Source organism: Penaeus monodon, chromosome 39 (assembly GCF_015228065.2).
Source record: "Penaeus monodon isolate SGIC_2016 chromosome 39, NSTDA_Pmon_1, whole genome shotgun sequence".
NCBI classification, from domain to species: Eukaryota; Metazoa; Arthropoda; class Malacostraca; order Decapoda; family Penaeidae; genus Penaeus; species Penaeus monodon.
This window is the reverse complement of record NC_051424.1, coordinates 15,061,744-15,071,743: the sequence shown is the minus strand read 5'-3', so window position 1 is coordinate 15,071,743 and position 10,000 is coordinate 15,061,744.

The window sequence follows — 10,000 nt, the reverse complement described above, 5'->3', positions numbered from 1 at the left end:
TTTCTTCCTTCACTTGGCACCAGCGCAGCCTCACTTGGCATAATTTCCCTCCACGCTGAGTCATCTGCCACGATCACCTCACTCAGCACCTGCGCAGCCTCACTTGGCATAATTACCTTCTCACCAGCGGTGGGATGCTGTCAGTGGAGTCAGCGCTGATTCGCCACGACGTGGGAGAGCGGGATGCAGCCGTTCGGCCAATCAGCATAACTCAGCCACTGAGCTCACATCTCCCACATTGTATTTTATACTGCATGCTCGCCAAAAATTAACTACTCTACTTAAGAGTTACTCATGGGCCCCGCCTCTGGAACCCTTCTTACAGGTTTCAGGACTAGAGCTTCCTCTCTGAGGCGATACAGCCTTTGGGTGGCTGTTTGACTGCAGAGGGAGGAAGAAAGGGTTCCAAACAATGAATCTTTTCTTGTAAGTGGAAGGGCATCCCCTCTGGTCTCTCCCCGGTTCACACCTACCCACGTGTTTGCATGTGTGGCATCCCTGTGCCTGTGGAGACAAGTCCTGGTGGTTGAGCAATGCTGTGTATGGTAACCCCTGCGGCTAGCAATTCGCCTCTTTGGTCCTTTATTTTTCCCGCAAGACGGATGGTCTAATTTTTGGCCCAGTCTGATTTAATCAGCTGGTCTCCTTTAGGAGGCTAGGGGTTTAAACAGTCAATGGTCGCTGTTGGCACTCACACTGGTCCCGTGAGTGGCGGTACAACGGTCATTGGTTGCATATATCCTCACACAATCCCTGTGGTTGTTAGGCATTAGTTCTAACATACAACTTCCCCTTCTTAGACTCGGTGGTGGGTGGTGGTGTGGGAGGATGAAATAACTGCATACTTTATGGCAAGCATTTCAATCACCCCACAACAAAGAGATACAAATGATGATGAACTGTGCAAGGCCCAGACTAGGGCAGTCACTCTGAAGCTATACATGGCTTCTACTGGCAAGAGAATATGCAACACACAGGTTGACCTATGAGTAGTCCTCAGATATCCTCCCTGACCGAGATGAGAGCATAAGTTGAACCAGCTGAAACAGCTGCTGCTCCCACGACCATAGCCCAGAATTTAAGCCGAAAGGGTAGTCCGAAAAGACCCAGGCCAGAGACAGACTCTGTGGGCGTTTCCCACAGTTTAAGGTTCCCTCTGAACCTGAAAGCTTCGACAATGCCTACCAACTGGTAAGAGCATTGAGATGCAGTGAAAAATCTAGTTGTCAATCCACGTTGCCAGAGACCAGGGCATGATTATCATGCCCAAAGACCAAGCTACCCTGAATTTCCTGCAGGAAACCAAGGAGCTTAATGGTGGGAAGAAAGTGTATCTTGCCACTGAATCCCGATGATAGGAGTCAAGATGGTGCTACTTGGCTTTTCACTATCATATGATGTGGATATGATCACATCACACCCACAGGTCGTGGATACTTCCCGAATGTTGAAAGGGAAGAGCCCAACCAGGCAAGTCCTGGTGACCTTGAAAGGAGCCCCAATCACTACCCTTGATTTGGGTAACTGGGACTCCTTCAGCCTAAGAACATATGTACTAGAGCCACTTCGGTGCTTTAAGTACCAAAGATACAGTCACCACCAGGCTAGCTGCAATGCTGAGCCTAAATGTGGTGTCTATAGCAAGGTACTCAACACCGAGGTGTGCCTTAAGGCACACAAGGAAGGCCAAAGGGACACAAAAGCCAAATGTCCCAACTGTGTCAAGGGGCATCATGCATTTAGTCTGGCTTGCTCTCCCAGGAAAGACAAGAGGTTGCTAAAAAGTGACCAGACTTTGTTCCTGCTCCTTCCAGAATCAGTTAAGTTGGCATGGTACCACCTCAAGCCCTATGTGCCCAACCCTATGCGGTGCTTCCACTACCAGGGTTTTGGGCATGGAGCCAACTCTTGCCATTTTAAAGAAAATGGACAACCAAGAGTGTGGTACAACAGGTCATGAAGGAGATGACAACTGTCCAGGCCCAATATGCTGTTACCACTACGAAAACTCATGAAGCTTCTTCAAAGCAATGTAAAAGGTACAAATTTGAAAAAAGAAGTATTTGGGAATAAGGAGCAAGGAAAAAGTTAGTTTTCCAGAGGCAAAGCGACGTGCCCGTGTGCTGTTTGCACAGTCAGGTAAGTCCTTTGCTTCAGTTCTAGCCCATCCTCCATCCTGCCAACCCTTGCCCTCCAATACTTGTCCTACCACACACTCTACCACTACCTTTAAACATCAGTAATCAATTGCTGAAACTGCCTCTGGTGAGTTGTTCCACCAGAAAGTAGATCTTTGGAGCCAACAGTTAAGGCTCCAGAGACCTCAATGGTGACAGCTCCAGCTGCCACCGCATCCACAGAGGCGTTTGCTTCTAGGCAGAATGCCCCTGAAGCAAATGAATCTTGAACCTATTCGAAAGAGTCCTCTCAGAGTGGGGTCTTTGGAGCCGTCAAAAAAAACCCACAGGGGCATCCAGGACATCCACTGCTAGACGGAAATGCCCCTGAAACAAAGGCTCAGGTCCGTCCTTTGCCCAGGCAAAAAAATCCTGAGCCTGTCCAAAGGATGCCTGTGAAAAATAGTTCCACAGGTAAACAACCCTTCAAAAAATACTCCCAAGTGCAGAGATGGTGACTTGAATATGTGGATTGTAATCTTTTTAGATCATCTGCAGTCTTACAAGGATCTGTTAATGATTTTTCATTGTGTTCAAGATGCTGTTAATCACTTCACTTCACAAATTCACCTTGCAGCAGAAGCATGGGTTTTCTCCTTGATAGAGGGAAAGATGGAACTTTCCTTGTTTGTGGAAATGTATAGCCATGGTCTTGCTTGGAGAAAATTTAAAACCCATGGTATGTTGCCCACTGTACCTGATTTATTGCAGTCTGCATGTGTCGTTGCACATCCTCTAAACTTCCTCCTGAGCAGTACAGTGTAAAATCATCCACATACAGATTTCATGAGACAGCACTTGGGAAAAACCTTTACGATGTCATTTATAGCTATGGCAAGTAGAGCCACACTTAAGACACTCCCTGTGGGACCCCGTCCAGCTGATCCTCCAGGTTAGAGAAACTGTTTCCCATCCAAACTCTAGTACTGTAGTATTGTAAACCTTTTCAAGATCAATTTCCATCCTCACAAGTGCATCTTTAGTCAATCTCAATTTTCTAAACCCATATTGATATGGGGTCAGTATGTTTTTATTTTGTAGCAGCCATGTCAACCTGAAATTTACCATTTTCTTCATCAGCTGACAGATGCAGCTGGTGAGATAAATTGGTCTGTAATTTCGTGGTGTAGAAGCCTCCTTGCCAGGTTTAGGAACAGGAATGATTAAAGCCTCTTTCCATATGGATAACACTGTGCCTTCCCTATAGATCCTATTGAATAGGTCCAACAGGAACTACTGGGAGCTCTCCGGTAAGTGAGATATCATTTGGTGTGGACTATTGTCACTTCCTGGGGCATGGCAGAGCTGCAAAGCAGAATCCATTTCCTTGCGCAAAAATAGCATGTTGTATGGAAGTTCTGCTGCAGTCCTACTGAAGAACGACACAGGGTGTTGATCCTGTTCAGCCCAAAGATTGGAGAATCAGGCAGTGTAAGATGCTCCAGATGAGATCTTTGCTATGGATTTTTTTTTTGTCTGTGAGGATTACGCCATCTATCTTCAAAGCACATGGATGTGCTCTTTCCAGCAATCTTACACACCTTGTTCCAGAGGGGGTCCCAGAGTTAATCGAGGTGACATGGCAACTGCCCAAGTAAATCTTCCAAATCATCTATGTTGAGATAATGTGGAGGTAGGTAGATGGATGCAACAGTGTAAGGTCGTGTCAAGCCTATTCTCACCACCTTCACCTGCACTGTTGTCTGCAGGTGGATGGCCTAGAAGGGAATATCCTGATATACCATTACTGCTACTCTTCCATGAGGTCCATTATCAAAGGTCCCATAATGGGCTTGAACTTGGAATCCTCTCAGGGAAATGGGATGATTTCCCCTGGTAGGCATACACAAACTGGGTTACATGAAGCTATCAGATGTTGCAGTTCTTCCCATTTTGCATGAATTCCCTGACAGTTTCATTGGATTAGGGTATCCAGTTCTTCAGATTACCTCTTCATAAGGTGTTTGGCAGCACCTGTGCCTCATACCTTTAGGCTGTCCCTTTCCAGGATCTTGGGAGTATTTTTTGAAGGGTTGTTTACCTGTGGTTCTAGTTTCCACAGGCTTCCTTTGGACAGGCTCAGGATTCTTTGCCTGGGCAAAGGACGGACCTGAGCCTTTGCTTCAGGGGCATTCTGTCTAGTAGCGGAGGCCCCTGTGGATGTGGCGGCAGCTGGAGCTGTCACCGTTAAGGTCCCTGGAGCCCTGCCTGACGGCTCCAAAGACCCCAATCTGAGAGGAGTCTTTTGAACAGGCTCAGGATTCCTTTACCTGGGAAAAGGGCATACCTGCCCTTTTGTTTCAGGGGCATTCTGCCTGGTCACTCCTACTCCATTTCTGGTGGAACAACTCACCAGAGGCAGTTTCAGCAATTGAGGACTGACGTTTAAAGGTAGTGGCAGTGTGTGTGGTGCAAGAAGCACTGGAGGGCAAGGGTTGGCAGGACGGAGGCTGGGCTAGAACCAAAGCAAAGGACTTACCTGGCTGTGCAAACTTCCATATTTACCAGGTAAGATTTCCTTAATGGATTGAGGAGGACTTTTCTTCTTACCTGGTTTGGGAGCCTGGGGACCATCACAATTCCCATTTTTGCCATTTGGAATCTGGAAAGGTTCCAGAGTGACAACATGTGATGTTCCAGAGAGAATGGCCAGGGGATTGCGTAGGTTGTCAGGGAGAGAACTCGATCTTTGTAAATTTGTAGAAATCATACAAATTAGAATTTTTATTTCCTCACACCCCTCACCCACGATGGAGTCCAAAGAGGGGAAGCTATAGTTAGGGCTCAAAATCTCCCAACAACCACAGAGGTAGTGAGGAAATATACACAGCCACTATTACAGTACTGATGGCAGTTGCGGGACCTATGTGCTACTGACTGAATATTGCCTGCTTGACCCTAGCTTATTTGACCAGCCAATTGACTTGCCTGAACCTTGACCAAGCCACCCATCTAACCAGAATAGAGGACCAAAGAAGTGTGTTGCTAGCTGCAGGGCGCAGCATGCAGCATCGCTCAACCTCTAGGATTCCTGTCTCCTAGTAATACGGGATGTCACGCATGGCAAACACACATGGGAGAGTTCTCCCTGGTCCAAGATGGAATGAAGCAGGGGTGGGTGCACCATCCCCTCTCATAGGACTTGGTGCACCAGGAAGCCATTTTGTCTCATCCCTCACTGGTGACCCCTCAGTAAGGGTAGCCCTCTGGTCTGGCCCACCAGATCATTGGGACCTCAAGCCCCCCCACTGTTGCAAAGCAGCTCACATTAGGGGGGATGTAGCACAAGACCGAGTGATCATAGGGGGAGACTTCAATGCACGCCACCCCATCCTGGCTCCCTGCAGGGCACCGGATGCGGCAGGTCATCACATAGCCAACATGCTTAAGACTTTTTCCCCGAGATCGCTCTTCTCAATAGCCAAGAGCCAATGCATGTCAAAGGAGGGGTCCTAGACCTCACCTTAGCTTCTGCGGCTCTGGTGGAGGGAATTCGATGAGACTGTCACAAGTGACCATTATGGCACTGTTACTACTATGGAGGTTCTTCAAACCTCGCCCCTGAGAGACACAGCAGAATCCAAATGGTGTGTACAGATCTCTATTTTTTTACCGTTTTACCCCTGCTCACTTTTAGTCAAGTTTCCCTTTTTTATCCTATTTTCTAAGTCACGTTTATCACGTTTTATGTATTTTATTTCATTATTTTAGTAATGATTGATGTATTTATGTTTAAGTTCTTAAAGTTTGTACTATCTCATTTAGTGCTTTTAATAATCATTTTAATTAATTCAATTAATCATTTTAATTCTTCTTTTTTAGATTATTTATTTTTTTGAATTCTTATTTAAACTTTTTCTTCGATTTATAGACGAGCATGACGGGGTTTGTCCTTTTTATATTGTAAATTTGTCTTTTTATTATATGTATTTGTATTTTTGTTTTATGATTTTACCTAATAAATGTTTTTATTCATGTTTTACATTAGTGGCATCATCTTTTTTGCGTTTTAGCGATGTCAGTGACGTCAGTACTTTTTTTCTTCTTTTTTTTTCTTTTTTTATTTTTTTATCATTCTCGTTTATTTTCGTTCATATTTTAATTATGTTTATTTATGAAAAATAAGAAAATGAAGGCAGTGACGTCACCAATACGTCTGTGTATAAATATGGAACTGCCTAAACAATAAAGGAGATATATCTAAAACTGTTTGTGTCACCCCCTCTGGATTTAATACAGCCTGAGATGTCACCAGAACAGAGGTTGCACTGAGCAGTTTAGTAATTAACATTTTCAGTATTTTCAGTTCGAGGGTTCGAGTCACCGGCCGGCGTGTTGTTCCCTTGGGCTAGGAACTTCACCTCGATTGCCTACCTAGCCACTGGGTGGGCAAGCCAGCCCAAGTCATGACGGTCCCAGAACTGGGTAAATAGAGATGGTGATTCGATAAAAACACCGGGCGGAAGGAAACGGCAAACCACCACTCTAAATTGCCAAGAAAATCATGGAAAATCCATGATCGCCAACGTCCTTGCAGGACAGGGCACTTAAAAAAAAAAAAAAAAAAAAAATACTGAACATCTTGATTGTGTTGGCGATGCATTATATGCAGAATGCCTAAAGGCAAGAACACGGGAATTCGTAGGAATTTATGATCTTCTAGCCTAGTTCCCGTGACTGTTCTCTGGTAGCAGGCTTATCTACCTCTGTTGACTAGCTCCCCATAGTCGTGGGCGACTCAAATCTGGGAATGCAGGAAGCTGTGAGAGCCATGGAGGGAGAAGTGACTGCTGGCCCAAATCCTTGACAAGATCGAGGCCTTGTCTACTGAGCTTGGCAAAATAAAGGCACAGATGTAGCAGTTTAATGACAGGCTTGCTCGTCAGGAATAAGCTGTCTCGTCCTTGACAGACAGAAGGAGAGGTCGAAGTTCTTCAGCCCCAGGAGTCTCCTACTAGTGCCCAGCAAGATGAAGAAACTGAGAACTTACGATGGCAGTTAGCTGGAAAGAAGTTTGAACTTGGATGAGAGAGGCATCAAAACAGGGAAAAACATGTTTTGCAGCCACTAGAAGCACAGCTCCGCCTCTCTGACAACTCCGAAGTTATATTCAGAGGCAGATTTCTGATCAGCTTCCTCCAGACCCACGGCCACGTAGTTCCCCAGATTTTGCAAATTCTCGATTGCCGCAGGGTACACAGCAACTAGCAGCTACAATGCAGCATGGGCCTCTGAATAGCCATTCCACATCTCGAGATCATACTTCAGCTGTGTCCTATGTTGTAGCCAGGGATCGGTCCCTCATTTTACAGGAGACACTTCAGCATCTCGGCCGCTGAAAAGGAACCAGGAAATGGAGACCTGGATTCACTCCATTGAAAACCTCGTGAAACCACCTACTGACAAGGCTTACATTCAAGGCTGCACGAGCAAACTGTCGAGGTCCAGCAGAGCTTATTATAAACTCTCCCCTGTTTGCCTACATCTGAGACTGGGAGATGTTTAAGGCCTCTCTATGCACCAAGTTTAGGGGAACTACAAGTCTGCTGATTTTTATAAGGTGCTCTATGAAAACAGGATGACTTCAGTGCAGGCACCCATGGATTTTTATCTCCAGTTGGAAGGGCACATTTACCAGGGGTATCGTGATCATCAAGAAGCCATAGGTGATCCCTCAGGGCTTGTTCGTCGGGTTTTCCTCTCAGGCATTCCATCCTGGCTGAGAGACTTCTTGCTCTCAAAGATGACTGCTCGCCCATGCAGCTTACAGAAGCAGCTCAGAGGATATGGAAGTCCAGGAATGGGATCAGGCATGAGTGAGCTATATGACACCAGTCCCCAAATGAGTTCCCCTTGGATGATGACAGTGACCACCACTGTTATCCTGATCACCCACCAAGAGCCTGGGACTTGTATGCTTGCCCCATAGCTGCACAGGTGAACAGAGTAAAGAACTCACAGCCTGCTCCATCCCATGGTCTCTGGTGTAGCTTTCATGGAACAACCACCCATGACATCTCATAGTGCTAATGCTGCTTCTGCACGAAACAGACCCTATACTTCCAGAGGCATCACCTGTTACCATTGCCAAAATTCTGGCACATGACAGACAATGTGTAGTGAAGTGGATACGTGATCTTTACGCCTCACATACCAGAAAAGCCATGTGTGTCTTCTCTTATATTAACTCTACTGTCCTCAGCCGACCCCAACCAGGTCTACAACTGTGACAATTGATAAAGGACCTTAGAACACGCTAATCCCACCCTTATTACTTATAAAGAATCCCATGCTGTTATTCTTATGTCTCTGTGTACAATTATGTGTTGTTTATACTCAAAATGTTCGTCAGAAAATGCTTATTCTTAATCACTATATATGTTATCGCTATCTTTATTGACCTTTGAAATGATTTTATGTTTTGTGAATACTCAGCAATTTTGTCTCCTTATCACTAACCATTTTAGTCTTGTAAACACCATAACTCCCTTCTTACACACAACTGTATATAAGGTACCCTTGTTCCTTCACTACGAAACCACCATGTGACCATATGTATCGGAATTTTTGTTCATTCAAATTCTTTCATGTTTTTCATTATGATATATTTCAATACGATGTTTGTTCATAGAAATTTCTGAGCAGTTAAGACAGACCACTTGCAGCCAGCAAGTGGGTAGGTCGGGACGCCTCTGCCTCCCAGGCAGGTTTCCCTGCCGTGCTAATAAACCATAGAAGCAGCGACAACTTTAACTCAACACCTTCAAGAACAAACCACCAGAGAACCAGAGTACCACCCTGTGGGGACACGTCTCGTCTCGCGTCACCCACACGCCACACATCTCATTACACTAGTGGCGTCACTCCGGGATCACCACGCACGCATCTTTACACTGGTGCCAGCCACGGGGATCATCAACACCCGCACTTTTACACTAGTGGCATCGCACTGGGATTACGTCCCACGCATATTTTACATGATGTCCCTTTCCGACTGGCCAGCAAGAAGCTCCCGTTCCAGCTGGCAAAGTATCAGAAGGGGCAATAACCTGTACACAAGACGGAAATAGTAACACCACAGATAGCCATGTTGGGTTCCCTCAGGTTGTCAGGATGGCTTCTCGTGGGACTCAATATTAATGGCAAGACAACACTGTGCTTTCTTGACACCGGGTCTAAAACCACATTGCTAAAGCTGAGTGCCATAGCTATAAGCATGTCATGCCAAAAGCTTTAGCACAAAGCCTCCAACAAGGTTCTCCAAGGAGTAACAGGACAACCACTTCATGTGTCTGTTAAGGTGATGCTTCATTTTCACATGGCTGATAATTCCACCATCCTTCATCAGTCCAATGTGATTGATATTTCCTTCCCAGGTACGTTCTTATTGGGGTGGCTCTCCTCTCCTCAAACAGCTGGACTTTACTTTCTCCTTTGAAGCCTCAACTGGGAATGCCACCATTACTCTGCAGGGACACACGTTCTCAGTTGTCTACACCGATGCAGTCTCTCTCAAGATTTGGTGCCTCAAACCCCTATCACCTACAGAAGTTGCCAGTGATGATGCACCAGAGTCTACCCAAGTTTCCCAGGTAGTTGCAGCAGTGCATCTTGGTCACCATCCAAGTATTGCAGCTCACAGTAGCTGAAGGGTGTCTTTCATGGAGGTGGACCAACAAATGGTGATGTCCTTGTAATTCCGACCATGCCAAAAGGACTTCTCCTACCCCATGCTGTCACCAAAGTAAAGGATCGTCGGTGCTCTGTGTTGTGGTGAGTGCAACACCAGACGTGGTTCTCCAACTGGAAAATGCCTTAGAACA